Source organism: Lathyrus oleraceus, chromosome 6 (assembly GCF_024323335.1).
Source record: "Lathyrus oleraceus cultivar Zhongwan6 chromosome 6, CAAS_Psat_ZW6_1.0, whole genome shotgun sequence".
Lineage (NCBI taxonomy): Eukaryota > Viridiplantae > Streptophyta > Magnoliopsida > Fabales > Fabaceae > Lathyrus > Lathyrus oleraceus.
In genome coordinates, this window is record NC_066584.1 from 233,377,664 (window position 1) to 233,402,806 (window position 25,143).

A 25,143-nucleotide genomic window follows, 5' to 3' on the forward strand; every position below is an offset into this window, starting at 1 on the left:
AAGTCGGCTCATTTCATTCCGATCAGAATGGATTATCCGTTAGAGAGATTAGCCGAGTTGTATATTGAGAAGATTGTAAGTTTGCATGGTATTCCGTCTAGTATTGTTTCGGACAGAGATCCTAGATTTACATCGAAGTTCTGGGAAGGTTGCAGAGGGCTTTGGGAACTAAGCTGAGATTGAGTTCTGCATATCACCCGCAGACTGATGGTCAGACTGAGAGGACGATTCAGTCATTAGAGGATCTTTTGAGAGCTTGCGTTTTGGAGAAGGGAGGTGCTTGGGATTGTTATTTACCTTTGATTGAGTTTACCTACAACAATAGTTTTCATTCGAGTATTGGTATGGCACCGTTTGAAGCTTTGTATGGTAGGAGATGTCGGACACCTTTATGTTGGTATGAGTTCGGTGAGAGTGCTGTGGTTGGACCGGAGATTGTTCAACAGACTACAGAAAAGATTAAGATGATTCAGGAGAAGATGAGAATTGCTCAGAGTCGTCAGAAGAGTTATCATGACAAGAGAAGGAAGTCACTTGAGTTTCAAGAGGGAGATCATGTGTTTCTTCGTGTTACTCCGATAACTGGTGTTGGTCGAGCTTTGAAGTCAAAGAAGTTGACACCTCGATTTATTGGTCCTTATCAGATTTTGGAGAGGATAGGAGAGGTAGCCTATCGTATCGCTTTACCGCCGTCACTTGCGAATTTGCATGAGGTTTTTCATGTGTCTCAGTTGAGGAGGTACATTCATGATCCGTCGCATGTGATCCCAGTAGATGATGTACAGGTGAGAGATAACCTGACTGTTGAAATATCGCCTATGAGGATTGAGGATCGAGAGTTGAAGCAGTTGCGGGGTAAAGAGATTGCCTTAGTGAAAGTAGCCTGGGGAGGACCAGCAGGTGGCAATGTGACTTGGGAACTTGAGAGTAAGATGAAGGAGTCTTACCCAGAGTTGTTCGCTTGAGGTATGTTTTCGAGGACGAAAACTCTTTTAGTGGGGGAGAGTTGTAACACCCCGATGAAATAAGGCTAATTATTTAATTTAAATTAATATAATATTTATTAATTTAATTAATTAATTGGAAATATTATTGGATTATTATTATTATTATTTTGGAATAATAATTATTGGAAAATATATAAGTTGGAATAAGGAAAAAGAGTTTTCATTTTGTAAAAGGGTTTTACGTGAAAACTGAGAAGCTGCAGAGAAGAGGATAAAGGGGCAAAGAGGAAGAACCAGAGAGCAAAGGTTGGAGAAGAGCTTGGAGCTTAGAGATTTTGCCGGATTAACTCAGGTAAGGGGGGTTTATCGTTGTTTGATGGGTATTATAGATTAACATGTCATGGGTAGTGATAGCCGTTGAATTGACCCTAATTGGGATTATGAATACTGGAAAATTACGTTGGATGAAACTGTGTTTAGGATGTAATTGAATATGTGTTTGGGTTAGTTGTGAATTTCCGAACGTATAGCTTTTTACGGAATTGGAATCGGAGGTCCGGAAGTCCTCCAACGGCGGAAAATGCGGAGAACTCTGCATTCTGCCTTGTGTTAGCGCAGGGACTGCTGTTTTGCCTGCGTTAACCGGTTAACCCAGGGTGTTAACCGGTTAACACTGTTATATTTTGTGAAAATGTGCTGTTTTGCCTGCGTTAACCGGTTAACCCATGGCGTTAACCGGTTAACACCGTTGCGTGTTGCCAGAAAATGTATTTTTGTCCTGCGTTAACCGGTTAACCCAGGGCGTTAACCGGTTAACACTGTTGGAAATTGGAAAATTTGATATTTTAATGTTGTGAACATAATTGGTGATTGGCATATTCTCGTTGATTTCGATGAGTAATTTTGTTGAGTTTATGTTATGAAGTGTTGATATAAATATGTTGATAAGTTGTGTTAAGTTGTTGAAAATACTGAGTTGTAGGCTTGATGAGCCAACGTTGATTATAAGTTGATTATGTTGAAAACATTGTTGTGTTGCTGTTATTATTATGTTGTCGGAATTTAAAGTCGTGTATGCCATGTACATTCATATGCATTAAGTCGGAGCTTTGCTCACACCACGTTGGCCTGGATTGGCAAAAATCGGAGCTTTGCTCACACCACGTTGGCCTGGATTGGCAAATTTTAAGTTGAAAGTTGAAGGCTTATGCCTTGATGCCCACTAAAATGGCAATGATTTTAAGTTGGGAGTTTTACTCCGAATGGTACCACATGCATGACGAGTCGAGTCTCATTTGAGTTGCATTTTATGTTGTTATTGAGTTGCATTTTACGTTGTTATTGAGTATGATATTTGAGTTGATGTGCCGTTACTGAATGCATGATACGATTAGGGTGATTAACGTGTAAATTTACTTAACATAACATGATAATTTATAATGTTTGTTATATCGATTGAGGAACTCACCCTTACAACTATTTTTCAGGTAACGAGCAGTGAGTGAGTAGAAGCTAGTGCCTGGAGTCTAGTGTAGTCTACTTAGTGGGTCGTGCTCTGATAGATGTAACATCGGGACGGGATGTTTTAATTGTTTATTGTTGATTGTTGAACCTTTTTACCTGTAAAACGTTATATGTTTTGAATGGTTGGTTGATTCTATCCGCTGCGAATTATGCAAAAATGTTGTTTTGATTAAATAAAGAGCATGACAGTTTTTATGGTGTGAAATGTTCTGTGACACCCTTGGTGCATGATTACTCTGATATATATATATTTGTTGTTATTAAATAATTGGGGTATTTTAGAAGGGTGTTACATTCACCATCCATAGTTGTAAGCATCAAGGCTCCACCGAAGAAAACCTTCTTCACAACATATGGACCTTCGTAATTAGGAGTCCACTTGCCCCTGTTATCTGTACCGGGAGGAAGGATCCTCTTCAAAACTAGATCACCAGTTTGATAGCTTCGAGGACGCACTTTCTGATCAAAGGCTCTCTTCATCCTTCTCTGATACAACTGCCCATGGCAAACAGCTGCTAGCCGTCTCTCTTCGATGAGGCTCAACTCATTAAACCTTGTTCGAATCCATTCAGCTTCGTCAAGCTTGACATCTAGCAAGACTCTTAGAGAAGGGATCTCCACTTCAACAGGTAGGACAACTTCCATACCATACACAAGGGAGTACGGGGTTGCCCCGGTCGACGTACGTACTGAGGTACGGTACCCATGCAAGGCGAAAGGCAGCATCTCATGCCAATCCTTGTACGTCGCAACCATCTTCTGCACAATCTTCTTGATGTTCTTGTTTTCCGCCTCTACATCACCATTCATCTTTGGTCTGTAAGGAGAAGAATTGTGATGTTCAATCTTAAAATCTTTACAAAGCTCTTTCATCATCTTGTTATTGAGATTCGAACCATTATCAGTGATGATTCTCTCAGGAACCCCATAACGACACATGATTTCCTTCTTGATGAACCGGGCAACCACTTGTTTGGTAACATTAGCATAAGAAGCTGCTTCCACCCACTTGGTGAAATAGTCAATCGCAACCAAGATGAAGCGATGTCCATTCGAAGCAGTAGGCTCAATCTTCCCAATCATATCAATGCCCCACATGGCGAACGGCCAAGGCGAATTCATGACATTCAGAGGGCTTGGTGGTACATGCACCTTATCAGCATAGATTTGACACTTATGGCACTTCCGAGCGTACTTGAAACAATCGGATTCCATAGTCATCCAGTAATAACCGGCTCTCAACAGTTTCTTAGACATTGCATGACCACCAGCATGGGTACCAAACGAACCCTCATGCACTTCCTGCATCAACATGTCTGCTTCGTGTCTATCCACGCATCTGAGCAGAACCATGTCAAAATTTCTCTTGTACAACACGTCATCCTGATTCAAATAAAAGCTTCCAGCTAGCCTTCTCAGGGCTTTCTTGTCATTCTTTGATGCACCTTCAGGATACTCCTGACTCTTGAGGAAGTTCTTGATATCATAGTACCACGGCTTCTCATCAACAACAGACTCGACTGCAAACACATACGCAGGCCTCTCGAGTCGATTCACCGCAACATGTGGCACATGATTCCACCAATGAACTTTGATCATAGAAGACAAAGTAGCCAAGGCATCAGCCATCTGATTCTCATCCCGGGGGACATGATACAACTTCACCTTCTTGAAGAACGTCAGTATTCTTCTGGTGTAATCTCTATAAGGAATCAAATGCGGCTGGTTAGTATTCCAATCTTCATTGACCTGATTGATTACTAGAGCGGAATCTCCAAAAATGTCAAGAGTTTTGATCCTCAAATCAATGGCTTCTTCTATCCCCATGATACAGGCCTCATACTCAACTTCATTGTTGGTGACATCAAAGGTCAATCTGGCAGAAAAGGGTATATGAGCACCTTTAGGATTGATAAGCACTGCACCAACACCATTACCATTCACATTCACAGCCCCATCAAACATCAATGTCCACTTGTCATTAGGATCCGGTCCTTCCTCGACAAGAGGTTCTTCATAATCTTTCATCTTAAGATACATGATGTCTTCATCAGGGAATTCAAACATCATCGGCTGATAATCATCAATCGGTTGCTCGGCAAGATAGTCTGACAAAACACAACCTTTGATAGCCTTCTGTGATGTATACTGGATATCATACTCTGTTAAGCTCATCTGCCAACGGGCAACACGTCCGGTGAGAGCCGGCTTCTCAAAGATGTACTTCACTGGATCCATCTTAGAAATCAACAAGGTAGTATGGTTCAACATATACTGCCTCAGTCGGCGAGCAGCCCAGGCCAAAGCACAACAAGTTTTCTCATGCTGTGAATATTTGATTTCACAGTCGGTAAACTTTTTGCTAAGGTAGTATATGCCATGCTCTTTTCGACCAGACTCGTCATGCTGTCCCAATACACACCCCATCGAATTCTCAGTCACTGACAGGTACATTATCAGTGGTCTCCCTAGAACTGGAGGAATCAGGATTGGAGGTTTCTGTAAATACTCTTTTATCTTGTCAAAAGCTTTCTGACAGTCATCATTCCACCTGATTGCTTGATTCTTTCTAAGCAATTTGAATATTGGTTCACATGTGGCAGTTGGGTGAGATACAAACCTTACAATGTAGTTCAATCTCCCTAAAAACCCACGAACCTGCTTTTCTGTTTTCGGCTCAGGCATCTCTTGAATAACTTTGACTTTTGCTGGATCAACCTCAATCCCTTTCTCACTGACAATGAAGCCCAACAGCTTCCCTGATCTCACACCAAACGTACACTTGTTCGGATTCAGCCTCAGTTTGAACTTTCTCAGCCTGTCAAACAACTTCTGCAAATTAACCAAGTGCTCATCTTCTGTCTGCGACTTCGCAATCATGTCATCCACGTACACTTCAATCTCTTTGTGCATCATGTCATGAAAGAGAGTCGTCATAGCCCTCTGATAGGTAGCACCGGCATTCTTCAGCCCAAATGGCATCACCTTATAGCAAAACGTGCCCCAAGGTGTAATGAATGTCGTCTTTTCCATGTCCTCTGGCGCCATCTTAATCTGATTATAGCCCGAGAAACCATCCATGAAAGAGAATACCGAGGATTGAGCCGTATTATCAACCAATACATCAATGTGAGGTAATGGGAAATCATCTTTCGGACTCGCTCTATTCAAATCCCGGTAATCGACACACATTCTGACTTTACCATCCTTCTTCGGCACGGGAACGATGTTGGCCCACGGGGGATAAGTTGTCACTGACAAGAAACCAGCATCGAACTGCTTCTGAACCTCTTCCTTGATCTTAACAGCCATATCAGGACTCGTTCTGCGAAGCTTCTGCTTAACCGAAGGGCAATCTTCTCTGAGAGGTAGTCTATGCACCACAATATCAGTATTCAACCCAGGCATATCTTGATAAGACCAGGCGAATATCTCCACATACTCTCTCAGCATCTCAATCAACCTGCTCTTGACCTCTGTCTTCAAGGCAGCCCCGATCTTAATATCTCTTCTAGCGTCCTCAGTACCAAGATTAACAATCTCCAACTCTTCTTGATGAGGTTGGATGACCCTTTCCTCTTGCTTCAACAATCTGACCAATTCTTTAGGGAGCTCACAGTCTTCCTCACTCTCCTCTTCAGCTTGGTAGATGGGATTGTCGAAATCATACTGAGCCATAACAGAATTGTTCATAGTGGATGCCATAAGATCACTTCTGCATGTTTAATGTTTTGTTTCAGAAAAAAGAGTTCAAGAAAGTCACGAAAACAAAAACATTGCCATTTTTATTTTTTTGAAAAATGAAAAAACAAAAATAGAAAGACAGGGATCACAAAATTGCTTGCAAAACGTCCTTTATTAATGATAATCATTTAAAACACATGATGAGGCCCTACAATGAACCGCTACCCCTTGGGCAGAACGTAGAGTTTTGTGCAGAATGAAAAAACAAAAGAAAATTACTCTGTTTGAAGAGTAACTTGGACCACATCTTTTGCCGTCCAATTGTTGACTGACTCCACTGGCGCACACGGACGAACCCAGTTGTCAAGATCGTAATCACTGTCACCATCTTCACTGCCGACCGCAAAGACGTCACCGTGATTCATCAGCCCAGCGCTGGTAAAGGTACTCGGACCTGTCTGCATACCCTGCTCCGCCTGCAAGGGTTGGTATCCAATACCAAACTTATCTTCTTTGACCGGCAAATCCATCATCTTGCCTCAACCTTCAGCTCTACCAGAGTCAACAACCTCCTTAGCCTGCTTGTAGGATGCAATCGAGGCACTGGGCTTCTTCTGCTCAGCAGAAGCCACCCTCTCGAGAGCAACAGTCTCAAACGCCTGGCATAAAGTTTCATGGATCTCGCCATCCACCTCTACATATTTGAAAGAGGATAGGTGACTCACCAGAATATCTTCTTCACCGCATACGGTCACAATCTGACCGTTCCAGACATACTTGAGCTTCTGATGGAGAGTTGACGAAACTGCCCCAGCTGCATGAATCCAAGGACGCCCCAACAGACAACTGTAAGCGGGTTGGATGTCCATCACATAGAAGATGATGTCAAACACCTCTGGACCTATCTTCACTGGTAAGGTGACTTCACCAAAAACAGAACGTTTGGATCCATCGAATGCACGAACAATCAGGTCACTAGGAGTGAGCACAACCCCTTCAACATCTATCTTAGACAAGATCTTCTTAGGCAGCACGTTCAGCGACGAGCCCGTGCCTACCAGCACATGTGACAACACAGCACCCTTGCACTCCATCGTGATATGCAAGGCCTTGTTATGGCTTCGCCCTTCAGGCGTCAAGTCTAGGTCAGTGAACCCCAAACCATGCCTGGTACTCACATTGGCAATCACACCCTCCAGCTGGTTGACGGATATCTCTTGAGGTACGTAAGCCAGATTCAGCATTTTCAATAAGGCGTTACGATGTGCCTCAGAGCACAACAAGAGAGAAAGGATGGAAATCTTGGACGGAGTCTGATTAAGCTGATCTACAATCTTGTAGTCACTCTTCTTGATTATCTTCATAAACTCCTCCACATCTTTATCAAACGAGCCACCAGGCACCTCCGTCTGAGCAGGTTCTTCATCGGCCACAGCCTGTTTACCCTTAGCTTTGGCGGAAGCCTCAGCATTGGCATCCCTCAAAGGTTGTGGAGCAAACAGACGTCCACTTCGAGTAAAACCTCCCGGTCCACCAACATTGTCCACATCTGGACTTGCAACCCCAAGAGTTCTTACTGGCACACCGATAGTCACAGGCGCTTGATTGGTCGGCCTGACCCGATTCTCAGCCCTTATGTTGCTGCGATACGCATTGTCATATTTCCACGGTACGACCCTACTGTCAACAGCCCTTCTGACCGGAGCAACAATGGTAGTTGGATTACTGGCAGTTACAGGTGCAGAAATGGTAACAGGAGTACCATTTATTGTAGGCGCACTAACTCTTTGGCCACGTCCTTCAGACGGTTTGAAGAAGATAGTGACAGTTGACACAACCCCACGATCTCTTACAGCCCGACTGAATTGCAAACAGCCCTCATCCATCAAACCCTGGATACCGGCCCTCAACTGACCACAGCCATTCTTAGATTCTAAACAGACAAATCAGCCCTGATCACAGCCCGGGTAAATACCTCCATTCAACAACTGAGCCTTTACAACCAACAAAGAGGTCTGAATATCATCCACACTGACCACCAGGTCCTCAGCTTGACCATCTTCAATATTATTCACTCGGTGTGCACCATGCGGCGGCATAGGGTTATTTACAACATTCGGCACAGGAGCAAAATTGATAGTTTTAGCGTCAATTAGGTCCTGGACCTTATGATGAAAAGCCCTGCAGCTTTCGATGTGGTGCCCCTGCGCACCAGAGTGAAAATCACAACGCACGTTGGCATCATACCCAGGTGGTATTTTTGTCAACGGTGCCATGGTCCTCAACTCCACGAATCCCAATCTGAGCAACTCAGGTAGCAACTCAGCAATGGGTCAAAACGTCGATCAGGCATCCTCTGCCTCGGCTGATACGGGCGTTGTTGTTGTTGTTATTGTTGTTGTGGCGGTTGTTGTTGAACTCTCTGTTGTTGCGGTTGCTAACGAGGTTGGGGTGCTGGAATGGTCACAGCAGCAACCTGGCGGTACTGATTTCTATTCACAATTCTTCGGCCATGCTGCACAGCACTGGCTTCACCCTCTCTCCTGCGAGGTGCTCCAGCAAAAGGTTTCTTGGAAGACGAGGACCCTACATCTTGAATCTTACTAGCCTTGATCAAGCTCTATGTCCTCTCCCCATAGATAACCACATTTGAAAAACTACCGAATGGGCAGCTTCCCATCCGGTCCATAAAAACACCCTGTAGAGTACCGATGAACATGTCAGTAAGCTCCCTTTCCAGCATAGGGGGTTGTACTCGTGCAGCCAGTTCACGCCACCTCTGGGCGTACTCCTTGAAGTTTTCACCTGATTTTTGACAAAGACTCTGCAGCTGAATGCCTCACCCAGATCCCTCCAGCATCGGATAGAATCTCTCTTCAATTCCATGTACCAATCCAAGGAAGCCCCAGACAAGCTGTCCTGGAAAAAATACATCCACATTTTTTCGTCATCGGTATAAGCAGAGATCTTCCGATAATAGGCCTGCACGTGGGTGCGAGGGCAAGAAGTACCATTGTATTTGTCGAATGAGGGTGCTTTGAACTTGTGAGGAATTCTCAACCCCTCCACGAGACTCATGTTGGTCACATCGAACCCCAAGGAATTCTGACATTCCATGGCTCTTATCTTCTCAGCAAGGGCATCCACTCTTCGGTACCTCTCTTCAACTCTCCCAACAACTTCCTCATCTTCACTCAGCAGCGTGAACATATCCTCCTGTCTATCAACAATAGGAGCAGGATGAAGAACCGGAGCTCGGGAAGCTCTGACGTTGACAGTCTCTGCAGCAAGAGGATGTCCGTTGATTCTGATCCCCCTTAACTCATCACCTACAGCATAATCATTGGCGGGAGCAGCATCAGCATTAATATTCTCATGAACAGGCATGCCCACTGGCGAAGCACGGTTGGACTGCGGAATCACGGTCTCTTGTCTTTGGGCTAAGGCACGCAGCTCCTCTTGCCCTTGGACAACACCCTGCATCATCGTCATAAACTGGGCCATGTTCGCCCTCATCTCAGCTAGCTCAGCTTGAACCTGATCCATGTTCCTCTGGTGGTTGAGTCTGGTTGAGTAGCGATGCGGTCTCTGATCAACTATCCTTCCTGACACAGGAACCCAGAGTTAGAATTCGCGAGCAAGAACACCTGTTATGCAAAATGATATGTGTATAATGCGTGTGATGCGTATACAGGTTAACTTTTCTTTATGCATTATTAATTTTTTTGAAAATAAACATGCTATGATGCAAATGAAGGAGCCATGACTGGTTGGCTGTGTATCTCAGAACACAGGATCAAAGCTTCGGCTTGGACTCGGAACCACAAAGTCATCTGAGACCCAAAATCATCTGAAACCCATACTTCTGAACCAAGTCACCATCTGAGCAAGTACCCTCAAATTCAGCCCAGGGATCCGAAATAAACGGAACCCTCTGATAAATGCCAAGGTCAAACCTCCGGCGTCCAAAAATAAAGATCCATAAATCCGGCTGAACCATAGTCACTATCACAGAATCACTGACGGAACCTGTACTTGCAAGAATCAAACCCTCCCCTCACAGGTGAATTCTAACAAGGTCATCCTAAGGCGGACAATGGTCTCGACAATCGGGCAAAGATACTCAACGGGTTTGCCCTTTCGGGTGTGCCGTTGTAGCTCTCTTAAGATCGTCTAAACCAAAGATCCGGGAAAGAACGGTCACCGAAGTCAATAGCTCAGATGAAATGACCCAACCTGAGTGGAATAACTCCAAACGGAAGGACTCTCTCAAATGAACCTCGTCCGGCTGTGGTATGTCACGTCGCAACAACATGCTGATACAGCAAGTGAGGAGACGTGAGACCACGCTAATCCTAGGTGTATACTCGGGCCTGGGTTTTAGCCCCACTCAGAACACCCACCCCGAATCAGAGGAACAACCTGTACAGAAAACAGCACAATGATAGTATGATGCATGCAAACATAAATGCAAACAATAAATGCAAAAAATAAATAAATGAATGCAATAAATGAAACAGCAAAAGCAACCAAATTCTATCCTAGAGAGCGCTAGGAGAGACTCGCTCAGGGAAGATGGACCAGCAAGAGGTCAACTTCTCTTTTATCCCCAGCAGAGTCGCCAGCTGTCGCATTACGCGAAAAACCGGCGGGAAAACGAAACAACAGAGCCGCCACCGTGCGTTATTTATCCCAAAAGAGGGAAAGGAAACGCTCGAAGTAAACCTGGAAAAGACATGGTCTCGCGACCAAAGAGAATGGGATCGGGAGTCGGTTATGCGAAGGGAAGGTATTAGCACCCCTACGCATCCATCGTACTCGACGGGATCCACGCACAAAAGGAAGGAATAAGGTTGCTAAAACTGCTCACAAACATCAAACACTAGCTGAAAGAGACACAGAAAACAAAAGAAACTGACTCGGCAGGATATCGCATCCTGGGCCTACGTAGTCTATCAGGCACAGACATCAGAGTCGACGTAGTTCGGGACAGGGGGAAACGTGCTCGCTAGGATGTCGCATCCCATGCATACGTATCTTCTTGGACGAAGAAGAATCAGAGCACTCGTAGCTCGGCTCACGCACGCCAAACAAAACAAGACACAAACACAGGAAACCGACTGCCAATCGCTGGACTTATGTCAGACTCCACACAAAGAAGGCAAACGTGGAAACCGAATGCCAATAGCTGGACTTACATCAGACTCCGAACCAGCAAACCCACACTAGAAACCAAATGCCAATCGCTGGATTTATATCAGACTCCAAGAACACAACAAACACACGCAAAGGGGTTGAAAACAAAAAGGTTGCCTGGAGAGATCAGCTCAATCTCCTACCTACGTACCTCATCTGGTATGAGGATCAGGGCTACGTAGTTCCCCTACGCAGGGAACAAGGACTAGCCTAACCAGATACAAAGGGAGACACAAACTACTAGGGAGACTACGACTCGAGCCTAGAAGTTGTCATGCATACGATCCCTAAGTTAAGGTTGCTATGTAACTTGCACAGGGAGCAAGCTATCCTAAACAGCAGAGGCAAAGCAAACATTCACACAAATAACACACACTATATACAAACAAAGTGGGCTCACACAAGGCTAGGCTTTAGTCAAGGGGTCATGTCAACCTCGACAAACAAGCCACTAGAATGGGGTGTGATTTGCTCTTAACCCTAACATTGAGAGTTAGGGTGAAGCAGATGAAATGGGAAGTGAAGATGAGACTTCACAGCTCTTATCCCTGGCCTGGGAGAGCTTCAGACACATGAAAGTGTGGGAGTCCAGAATGTGGGACTCTACTCCACATGACTGACACAATGTACAAGGATCTTGTGTTAGTATCCACAATGCATCAACACAGTGGCGTGAGCAAAGCAGATGACACACTGAATAGCAGGGGATGGATTGCACATCCCTTGTATCTGCCAAAGCCTCTTCACTTAGGAGGTCTTTGATATGTACAGGGACATAAATAAACAAACACAAACATTGCCTCTTAAGGAGGACTTCAGACAGGTGCCTGCCCAAGTAACAGGACAGGTCTTCCAGACTACATGAAGTCAGTGGGTTATACCTCAGTGCTTAAGCAACCAAGCAAAGCAAAAGCAAGTTCACAATGAACTATAGCAACTAAGGTACCTGAAAACAATCCACATCAACTCAAAAATGATTCAATAAATCTCAAGAAAAATCATGGCTAAACAGCACACATCACATGATCAACACACCAAAATTCAAGGCATTTGGACAAGTATAAGCATGGTAATCAAATTCCCTAAGGCAAGGCAATCAAAATAAGCTCAAATAGGGCACCAAAGGATACATCAACTTAGCACAAGCCTAAAACAGAATCCAAACATGATAAAGACCTCAAGCCAAAGCCACAATAAACTTCAAAGTGTCTAGAATCAATGTACAAAATTTCAAGTTCATATGATAAACATCAAGCATTTCACAAATCATTGAAGTTCATGACTATTCAAAAGTCCCTAAATGACAAGCCAGAAAGGAAAATCCCAATCAAATCAAAAATCAATCCAAAAATTCCAAGAAAATTCATGATCAATCCTAACATCCACAAGTAGCATCATGCAAAAAATCTTATCAATTGGCATTTAATTGGTATGGAAAAGAAATTCATCAAGTTGAGATAGCAAAGGTGTGACACACATTGTCACACCTACATTAACATGATCATAACTCAACAACCAGAAATGAGAAAAATGCACACTCTATACCAAAATGTCCATTAAGATGTCTAGTTTAAGCATGCAAAGTTTCAAAAGCATTGGATGAAATCTCATCATTTCACAAAGCAAATGGCAAGCAAGGTTCAAATTGGACATGCATACACAAACCCTAGGCCAAATTAAAATCCATCCAGGCACAAATTATGGAAAAATACTCATAAAAAACTAGAAAAGATAAGGATCATGTTGCAAAAAATCTCATGTCATTGGATCATTGATCAATAAGTTGTGAATTTTCTAAGTGGATGGAAAAATAAAAAACACATGAACAAGGCATAGCATGAAATGAACAAAAATGCAAATGGCAATATTTGGAAATGTCTCAGCGGGGAATCGAAGTGAGCGCTTATTTGAATGTGGCGCGTCTTATGTGAAACGCACCGTTTCACTTATGCATATGTGGCAACGGTGTGCGCTCTCATCCAATCATTTCGCCATGTAATAGCCACGTGTACCAATACATGCTTGCTAACACCAAAACACATGCAGAAAGGCGCTCATGAAGATCAAACACGATCTGGAAACATAAAACCCTAGGTTCTTCATACATTCAACGTGTTCTTGAGGCTCAAGAACAAAATCGTCCAGAAATCTCAAACAAGTACACCATTGGACTCGTCTTTCATCATACATCAACAATCAATGATTATTTTACTCTAATTCTACACACATGCAAAGATTCAAGCACGAGAAATTTCATACATCAAACTTAGATCCAACATAACTCACTCATCTCTCCATGGAAATTGATGATTCAAAGCTCAATGCACTCAGGGATGAAAGATCTACCACATGCGCACAACAATTTCAAGAATCATGAGAATCGAATTCTGACCTTAATGGAATGGCAGAAGTGAAACAGAGTGATTCAGGCCTGGAGAAGCTCAAACAGGTGATCCTATGCTCTTGTATGATGATTTGGATGAAGGCTTGGAGGTTAATCTTGCACGATTTTGCTTGAATCTTCAACTGCCATTAATGGATATGAACTTTAACAGTCTTCAAATCAGCTCGAAAATTGATGGATCTTGCTTCCAAAATGTCCAATTATGCTTGTGGATGAAGGATTAATCAAGAACAAAGCAATGTTTATGAAGAATTTTTGATGAAAAAGTGAGAGAACCAAATGAAGAAAATGGTGAAAATGGATCTAGATCTGGAAGTTATGATGTGTTAATCCCATTTTCTGTTATGATTACACTTATATATGATGTGCTAATGAAACTCTTAATCACAATTAAGCAAATGCCAAGGGATTAATGAAAACCAAGTGTTGATGCAAATGTGCAATTCACCTTATGCATGTAATGACCAATGCTACAGTGCACGAATTATGAGCTTAATTCACTTCAAATGTTATTTTCAAACAAATGCAAGTGGTGGGATGTGAAAACAATGAGCCAAATTCAAATTACCACTTTCCCTCCAAAATTCAAATGGAAATGCAAATATTTTTGTGATCAAAATGCATGTCTTATGATGCATGAATTGGATAGTGCATGTCAAAACAAGAATGTTGCAAAAAGAACCACTTCATCTGGCCTTATGGTTCAAAAGTTATGCACTTGTGAAGTTCAAATTCATTTGACCATGATTGATCCATATCTCTTCAACCATACATGAGAAATTAATGTTCTTGGACTTTTTGGAAAGGTGAGAACAAGATCTTCAACTTTCATGTTGGACACAATTTCATTTGATGCTTTCTTGGACATGTAATCTTGAGGAGAAAACCTTTCCATTTTTGGCAATTTCAAATTACAGGTCACTTACTATTTTTGGAAAGTTTTCATCTGACCTCAAATTCTTCAATGTTGATGTTTGAAATGTCAAATGAAACTTGTATGGACATGAATGGGGCCTTTCTAACCATCTCCCACCTTCAAATCCATGATTGAACTTACAGTTGACTTTGGTTGACTTTCTAGGGTTTCAAATGAATTGGTCAATGACTGATGAGCCTTGAGCATCCAAACTTTGGTCAAACCACTTCAAAATGATCCTTAGGTCACATGAACTTGTTGAACCAACCCTAAGGCTTTGCTTCCATAGGAAATGCACTTGCTTGCTTGCATAACTGATTCTCCTGACCAGTCTTGACTGATGACTTGCACTAGGCAATGGACAATGCAATGCTATGCAGTGGACAATGTAATGCTAATGACCTAAAAATGAAAATGTATATACAAACTGGGGGGTGCAAATTTGAGGTGCTACACATACGACGCCGCTTCAACCCATTTGGTGAAGTAGTCAATTGCTACGAGAATAAACCTGTGTCCGTTGAACGCTTTCGGTTCAATCATGCCAATCATGTCAATTCCCCACATAGAGAAAGGCCATGGTGATGAAATCACATTCAGAAGTGTCGGAGGAATATGAATTTTGTCCACATAAATCTGACACTTGTGGCATTTGTTCACGTATTTGCAGCAGTCAGACTCCATTGTCAGCCAATAGTAGCCTGCTCTCAACATCTTTCTAGCCATGGCATATCCATTGGAATGAGTACCAAATGAACCCTCATGGACCTCAGTCATCAACAGGTTTACTTCGTGTCTATCCACGCATCTGAGCAGAACCATGTCAAAATTTCTCTTGTACAGCACTTCGCTGGTAAAAACTGCCTGACAACCTTCTCAGAGTTTTCCTATCTTTCACAGATGCCCCAAGCGGGTAGACTTGGTTCTGGAGGAAACACTTGATATCCTAATACCAAGGCTTGTCGTTTTGTACTTCTTCAACTGCAAACACGTGAGCTGGTCTGTCCAAACGCATCACAGTGATGTTGGGAACTTCATTCCAATACTTGACCACAATCATTGAGGCGAGCGTAGCAAGAGCATCTGCCATTCGATTATCCTCTCGAGGGATATGATGAAAGTCAACTTCTGTAAAGAACGTTGAAATCCTCCTCGCATAATCTCTGTATGGAATGAGACTTGGCTGATTCGTTTCCCATCCACCCTTGATCTGATTGACAACAAGGGCCGAATCACCATACACATCAAGATGCTTGATCCTTAGATCAATGCATTCTTCTAGTCCCATAATGCAGGCTTCGTACTCAGCCATATTATTCGTGCATTTGAAAGTTAGCCTTGCTGTAAAAGGAATATGTGTGCCCTGAGGAGTAATGATTACTACCCCAATTCCATTTCCGTACAGATTTACAGCGCCATCAAACACCATACACCATCTGGAACTAGGTTCTGGCCCTTCATCGAGTGTAGGTTCATCACAATCTTTCATTTTCAAGATACTACCTTTGATAGCTTTCTGAGCTCGATACTCGATATCATACTCAGACAACAACATCTGCAAACGAGAAATCCTCCCGGTTAAAGCAGGCTTCTCGAATATATACTTGATTGGATCCATTCTGGATATTAACCAAGTTGTATGATTTATCATGTATTGGCGCAAACGCTTAGCAGCCCAAGCCAAAGCACAACACGTCTTCTCAAGCATAGAGTATCGAGACTCACAATCAGTGAACTTCTTACTCAAGTAGTAGATAGCAGATTCTTTCTTCCCTGATTCTTCTTGCTGACCGAGTACACAACCCATCGAGTCCTCAAGAACTGTCAGATACATGATCAAGGGTCTTCCTTCTACAGGCGGAGACAAGATCGGAGGTTCAGATAGATATTCCTTGATACTATCAAAAGCTTTCTGGCAATCCTCGGTCCAATCATGAGACTGATCTTTCCGGAGGAGCTTGAATATCGGCGCACATGTGGCAGTCATGTGGGATATAAATCTGGAAATGTAGTTCAAGCGACCAAGAAAACCTCGGACTTGCTTCTCAGTTTTGGGCGCAGGCATCTCTTGTATTGCTTTGACCTTTGCAGGATCAACCTCAATACCTCTTTTGCTGACAACAAAGCCCAATAACTTGCCTGAACGGACTCCAAATGTACATTTGTTGGGATTCAGACGAAGCTTGAACTTCCTCAGACGCTGAAAAAGCTTCAACAAATGCTCAACATGTTCCACTTCCGTTCGTGACTTAACAATCATATCATCGATATAGACCTCGATCTCCTTGTGCATCATACCGTGAAACAAGGTAGTCATAGCTCGTTGATACGTGGCTCCGGCGTTCTTCAATCCGAATGGCATCACTCGATAACAGAATGTTCCCCAAGGTGTGATGAATGTTGTCTTCTTCATATCCTCGGGTGCCATCTTGATCTGATTATATCCGGAAAATCCGTCCATAAACGAGAAGACTTTGAATTTGGCTGTATTGTCTATCAATATATCAATGTGTGGTAGAGGGAAATCATCTTTCGGACTGGCCTTATTCAAATCTCTGTAATCAACACACATATGGACTTTTCCGTCTTTCTTAGGCACGGGCACAATATTGGCCACCCATTGAGGATATGTGGAAGTCACCAGAAACCCCGCATCAATTTGCTTCTGAACTTCTTCTTTGATCTTCACTGCCATATCTGGATGAGTTCTTCTGAGCTTCTACTTCACAGGCATGCACTCAGGCTTCAAAGGCAGGAAATGTTGCACAATATCTGTATCTAGACCTGGCATGTCTTTGTATGACCAAGCGAAGATATAGGAATATTCTCGTAGCAGACTGATCAACCCCTTCTTGACAGACCCTTCAAGGAGTGCCCCAATCTTCACTATCCGAACACAATCTTCAGACCCCAAGTTGACTGCTTCCAGATTCTCAAGATGCGGCTGAATGATCTTATTTTCGTGCTCAAGAAGATGGGTAATCTCGTCAGGAATCCCTTCAACATCATCTTCCTCTGCCTCGAATACAGGGAATTCAAAATTGGGAGATGGCGTTGGATCATTATGTTCAATGGGTTTAAGAATCAACTTGCATAATGATTTAGGATATAAAAGCTTTTTAGAAATCAGACAAGGCAATCATTATGTAGATGAAAAGTTTGCTTTTATTCTTGTTTTTAGGGTTTTTTGTGATCACCAATTTTCATGCAAAAAGCAAAAAGGGAAAATAATGGGAAAAAACAAACATTTAACATGAATTTATTGAATGAAATATCATTGTATAAATGTTGCCAACAATGTCATCACTTCTCCTTTTGGCATGGGAGAAGGGTTTTTAAACAAAGTGAATCATTACTCTGATCTATGAATGACTGTAGGAACATCAACAGCGACCCAATTGTGGCAGATCCCGCCAGGGATGACAAAATTGCCAAAATCCTCTACATCCTCCTCCAGAATAGCAGCAACTTCCTCGTCTTGATCGGCGTGAATGAAACCTCCACTCTTGAACATCCCTTTGTCGTTGAAGACCCCAGAAGAATAGCCAATGCCAACCCGGGACTTGTTGTCTTCAAGCTCGATCATCTTTCCTAAACCATCCACTACACCACATTCAATGGCCAGCTTCGCATCACGATAGGAAGCAAATGAAAGATTTTTCCTCTCAACAGGCTCCGCTAGAGATAAAGCTTGGAAAGGAGTTCCAACTTCATCCTCAGCATCAATGTATGAGAAAGAGGACAAGTGGCTAACCAGGAGAGCCTTTTCTCCCCCTACCACAACCAGTTTCTTGTTCTTAACGAATTTCAGCTTCTGGTGTAGGGTGGATGTCACGGCGCCAGCCTCGTGAATCCATGGTCTGCCGAGGAGACAGCTATACAATGGGTGGATATCCATAACCTGAAAGGTGATCTGGAAATCACTTGGTCCAATCTTGATTGGGAGGTCAACTTCCCCAATCACGGTCTTACGCGACCCATCAAAAGCTTTCACAACAACACCACTCTGCCTCATGGGAGGCCCTTGATATGACAATCTAGAGAGAGTGGATTTCAGAAATACATTCAAAGATGACCCAGTGTCCACCAGCACGTTGGACATGTCGTCGTTCTTGCAATTCATGGATATATGTAAAGCCATGTAGTGGTCTCTTCCCTCCTCAGGGAGATCAGCATCACAGAAACTCAAAGTGTTACAAGCAGTAATGTTTGCAACAATGTTGTTAAACTGTTCAATTGTGACGTCGTGATCAACATAAGCCAAGTCCAAAACCTTCTGCAGAGCCTCCCTATGGGGTTCTGAATTCAGAAGCAAAGATAACAAAGATATTTTGGAAGGCGTTTGTAGAACCTGGTCTACAACGTTGTACTCACTCTTCTTGATGAGCTTCAGCATCTCATCACAGTCTTCATTCGCAATGCCACTAGGGCCAACAGAAGAGGCAGGAGTCTTTTGTACAGAGGAGGGTTTATCAACAGGTGTCGGGTTCGGAGGATTAACCGCATTCCCAACCGGATGCTCAATAAAGTCAGCTCGAGCCTGAGGCTTCAGGGGTGCAGAAAACACACGACTGCTTCGGGTCAACCCGCTTACATCGGCTATATTCACAACAGATGGAGAAGGCAAGGGCACTTCTTTCCCATCTTCAACAGCAACGACATTATAGCGGAATGGAATTGCTTTATCAGAAGAATAAGGCACAGGGCCGGCAGGCTTGATAATCAAAGAAGGAGAAACCTTCTACTTGCTATCATCATATCGAATGATAACAGGCTCAGGGATCTTGAACACCGGAGAAATCACATTAACCTCTGGTTCATCTTCATCAACATTCCTGTTCTGAAGAATCTCAATAGTTCCCTCGTCCAGCAATTCTTGCAGATCTTTCCGCACTTGGCGACAGCCCAAACGATTGACAGAGCAGATACGACATTTGTCATGGTCGTGCTCCAGATGACTGTACTCACACAGTAGACGATGTAACTCAACCAATGATTGTCGAATATGGCTAACATATTTGACCTTGTATTTGCCAGGGCAACCCTGGACCATGTTAATAGATTCCCATGCTCGGGCAATGGGTTCTTCTTAACATTAGGACCTGCGTCCTCAAAGCTCAAAATGCCGCATCTCATAAGGTCTTGAACCTTAGTCTTCAGCTGAAAGCAGTTCTCTACATTGTGGCCCGGAGCACCCGAATGATAGACACAGTACAGATCAGGCTTATACCACCACTGCGGGTTGACCGGTATAGCTGGCGGGTCTCTCGGAGTAATTAGTTTCCGCTCTATCAAAGAGGGATATAGCTCTGCGTATGACACCAGAATCGGATCGAAGGTGATCTTCTTCCTTTCATAACTCGTACTAGCTGGATTACTGTTGCGAGGTTGGTAAGCTTGTTGTTGAGGACGATGTTGTTGTTGATATTGTTGATGTGGTTGCTGATTATTGTTGTGTTGATGATGATATTGCTGGTTCTCTCTGAAGACAGGTGCTATGTGAGCCACCTGGTGCTGGTTGCTGGCTGAATGCACAGGCTTCCTCCTCACGGAGGGTCTTCTAGTTTTGACATGGGATTGCACAGCATGTGCCTCGCCATCTTTCTTCTTTGCAAACGCCCCATATTGCTTGCTAGAAGAGCCTTCATCCTTGGTCAGTCGTCCTTCACAGACTCCTTCCTCTAATCGCATCCCCATGTTCACCATCTCGGTGAAGTCCGAAGGAGCGCTAGCAATCATCTGCTCATAATAAAATGAGCTTAAGGTCTTCAGAAAGATCTTGGTCATTTCTTTCTCTTCCAGCGGAGGAGTAATCTGAGCTGCCAGCTCTCGCCACCTCTGGGCGTACTCTTTAAATGTCTCTTTGTCCTTTTGGGACATGGCTCTGAGCTGATCCCGATCGGGAGCCATATCCACGTTGTATTTGTATTGCTTGACGAAGGCTTCGCCAAGATCATTAAAGGAACAGATGTTTACACTGTCCAGACTCATATACCATCGCAGTGCAGCACCGTGTAAGACCCCAATTTTGGGCCCTAAGATCCCTCATGGCCCATATCATTCATATCATAACCTCAAGGATCATTGCATGCCTTTGTCCCCTTCTAGTGGGTAGATTGCCTTATGGTTTGTTCCTTGATCACCAAGCATACTTTGCATTTGTATATCTTTGCTTTCATATGTTTATCATTCAAAAAGTACAAAATATTGTCAGTCTAACCTTGTTGCTTGCAGTTGAAGCAATCATCAGCAATTAGGTCAAAGTCAGCCACAGTCAGTCAAAGCAATGGATGATGGCCATTCTTGCAGAATTTGGGCATCATGATTATTAATCAAAAGTTCATACATCTTGAGACATCATTTGAAGTCAAGTTCTCAAGGAATTAGGGTTTGGAATTCATCAGAAGAAGTTCAATCAGTCCAAAACCCTAGAAAAGTCAAACTTGGTCAACTGTTGATTTAATCAAAGATTTGATGGATAGAATTGATTTGAAGGAGTTCATTCATGCTTGTATAAGCCTCATATATCATGTTCAACCTCATCATGGAAGAAAATCAAGCCAATCAGAAAATTTTCCAGAAATAGAAAGTGGACCTGTAATTTCAACTGCCAAAAATGGAAACTTCTTGATCTTAAACTTGCATCATGATACAAGCTTCAAATGAATTTTTGCCCAACATGAAAGTTGAAGATCTTGTCTTCCCATTTTCAAAAAGTCCAAGAACATCAAAATCCCATGTGTGGTTGTCAAGATATGATCAAATCATTTTCATCAATTTTTGAACTTCAACAAGCCATATCTCTCAAACCATAAGGCCAAATTTGGTGGGGTTTTTTCCTACAAGCCACATTTTTCATACTCTTTCCAAAAATATAAATTTCATGACCTAAAACCTTACCATTCAAAATGGCATTTTTGGACCTTTTTCATTCAAATTCAAAGTTTGACCAAACTTTGACTTTTTGAGTTTTTGACCGTTTCTTGATTTGGTCAATTGGGAAATGTTCCATATCACATTTGTGACTTGTTCCAATCCCAAAACCATGTCCATACCATCATCCCATCATTTTGAATCAAAATGCACATTTGGCAATATTGCAAATAGAGGTACAAAAAGAGTAAAACCAGTACAACATGCTGCAGCATTCCATATGTACAACCAAAGCAGCAGAAATGCAGTCTGTTTCCAGCCTGATTGCAGGCCCATTCGCAGCAAACACACCCTCCATTTTTTCCATTTGTTCCACAATTAGCAATTTGCAAAATGATCATTACACACAAAACCAGCTTATCATTTGATTAAGTGGTATTAAACAGGTGATATATAATGGTTTTTCTGTCCAAACAAACCCTAGTTCTGCAGCCTACCACACAGAAAATACACATTCTCTCCTCTCTTGCAAATTGGTATTTTGGCTCGAAGTGAAAGGATCATCACAAACCACAAGAAACTCTTGCTTCCTTCACTACTTGGACAACATTTTGAGTGCATTTTCACCATCCAAACCAAGCTGGAACCCTGTCCTCTCACTCTGTTTTTGCAAGCATCCTTTAATGGCAATTCGAGTTGTGGAAGTTTCCAAGCAAGTTTGAGCTGAACAAGCTTCATCATCCTTCACTACCAAGCACAATCTCCAACTGTTTGAGCTTGAATCGACCAAAGCACCACTGTTTCAACATTTTCTTCCAAAACAAGTAAGTAATCTATCTTCTCTTTTTGCCATGCCATACTATGTTTGTGAAAGATCCTCAAATGCTGATTCTAGATTGCTTTGCCCTGTTTGAATTGATGCCCTCAGGAGGGAGAAATCTGAAAAATAAGATTATTGGTCCTTTGCATTTCTGGTTGAATCTCACTCCATAGTTTGTTGTGCTGAAAATTATGCTTGGTTTTGTCATCACCATGCTTGAATACAGCTTTTGGTTTACTTGATTTTACTTTCTGAGTATGTTGAAATTTCATGATAAATGTGTACATGTGCTGTTAAAATATTTGTCCTGTCCAGACTTTGCTTGGATGATGAGTGCTGTTATGGCTGGTCGATTTTTGTGCTGCTGTTGAGTACAAATGCTATGCTTCTATCTGCTGTTGTGTTTTTGCTTGGTTTGATTTTAGTTTGATGTTTTTTTTTTAAACATGATGAGCACATGATAATTATGACTGTTGCTGTAGACTGATGAATGAATTAGGCTGCTGCTACAACCTGCCCTGTCCAGTTTTGTGTTCATGACTAATTGTTGCTTTGTTATGGATTGATGTTTGAATAATGATGAATCATGAGCATGAACCTGATGTTGTTGCTACTGTTATGCTTGAATCATGAATAGGCCCAGAATTTTCCAAGATCCATGTCTTGCTTTGTCATTGGTTGGTGCTACACATGAAAACCTTGCTGCATTTTTCTTGAAATCCCATTTGAATTGTCCTGAAATCCATGCATGAACATATTGTATGCTGTTGTTTGGTTGCATTATGGACATTAACAATGCCATATCAGTCATGTATTATTGGAACTGCAATTACCATGACCTCAATGTTAATTACATGGAACTATGCTCGTGTTTATTTAGTTGCTAATTGATATTACCTGAGCCAATACCATGTTGATTGTATGCTGATCAAATTTTGTTTGGATATGGATGAACACATTGATGCCATGCTAAACCTTGCTGCAGTTTTAAAACATGAATGTTGCTGTTGTCTGTTTGCAATATGAATATCACAATCACTTGTTCATGCTGTTTGTCTTTTGGTGCTTGAAATTCCATGTTGCTGTTGGTTTTTGACTGATTGATAAAGCTGGAACATAAATTTTGCTGCTTGTTTGAAACTCTATGGACATGTCCAGAAATCCACCATAATTCATGTTATGTTTGTTCGTGCTGTATGCTGTTGTTTAGCTGCTATGTGGTTTGCCATAATAGAATATTGATTAATGATTACATGATGATGATTATTGTATGCTGGTCGAATTTTACATGAACTTTGTCTTTGCCTTGCTGACTGCCATGCCTCTTGACTTTTGGTTGAGAAAATATTTGGTGATGAACTTGTTTTGATTACATGATAAACATTGACCTGCTGCTGTTTCAATCCTATCATTTCCAGAAAATCTATGAGACATGTGGCCTGCTATTGTTTGTATTTGTTTGAACATGTTGTCACTGTTATACTGTTAGCCATGCTGTTGTTTGGTTGCTTGTTGGTTAGAACTTCAATCAATGATGATTTTGATGAATACATGAGCTGCCATGCTGTTAAACCTCAAACTGTCCAATAATTTTTTTCATGCTGTTGCCTGTTATTGTTGTTTATGCTGTTGGCCATTGCTGTAGACTGGTGATGAATGCTGTTAGTGCTTGAACCATAAACTTACAAGATTTCCTCATGAACTGTTGGCATTGGTTTGTTGTTGTGTTATGGTTGTATTGAAGAATCCTGTTAAATGCCCTGCTGTTGTAATTGCTGACCAAGTTTTGGTGTGGATGTTGGTAACTACACATGTATGTCCTGCTGCTACACATTTCCATGACCATGCTGTTTATGTGCTGTTGTGTAATCTACTTGTTTCGAGTGTTAGTTGAGGATTATGAGCATGAAGTGATGAATGTTGCTGTCATGAAAACCTAGCATATTTCTAGAAATCCAGTTCATATATGCATGAGTGTTGATGGCTGCTACTGTTGGTAATTACATGAATCATTGCTTTTGCCATTTGTCTACCATGTTGTTTGAATTTGGCATGCTGTTAATAAACCATGAACATGATTGCCCTGCTGTTCATGAGCTTTACATCTGAATTTCCAAAATCTATGTGAATGATGATTGCATGATGTTAAGTTTGTGCTGATGTTTGTTTGCAATTGCCTTTGCTGCTTGAACCTTAAAGTCTCATTTGAAAAAACCAGAAATTTGAACTTGTTTGGCCATGTACTGTTCTATTGGCTGGGAGCCAATCAGAACATTTCGTTTTGCCTTGCCAAAACGCAGTAGTTTTGATTAATGAACCCAATATTACAACTCTGCCATTGTTGACTTTGTTTGACCATGCATTTTTGTTCACATTTCATCCATATTTCACCCAATTTCACAAATCATTTTCTCCTTCATTTTTCATCAAAAAATCTTGAAATTTTTTCCACATGTTCACAAGAATGTCCTTTATTTTATGGTGAATTTTAATTAATTTTTCATTGGCTGGATTTTAATTGGTAATTATTTTCTTGGCATGTATGCCAAAATGATACATTGTGCCATTCCTTTTGTGAAATTGTCATGTTGTATCCAATGCCTTAAAATTTTTTATGGTGAAACTAGACACATTGATCTTCATTTCCATATAGAGTTTGTGCATTTATCATTTGTGGATTGAGAGTTATGATTTTTTGAAGTTGTGTGTTGCATTTGGTGCTATACCATGATCATGCATTTTCACAATTTTTGTTCACACACTTCCCTACATCCAAATC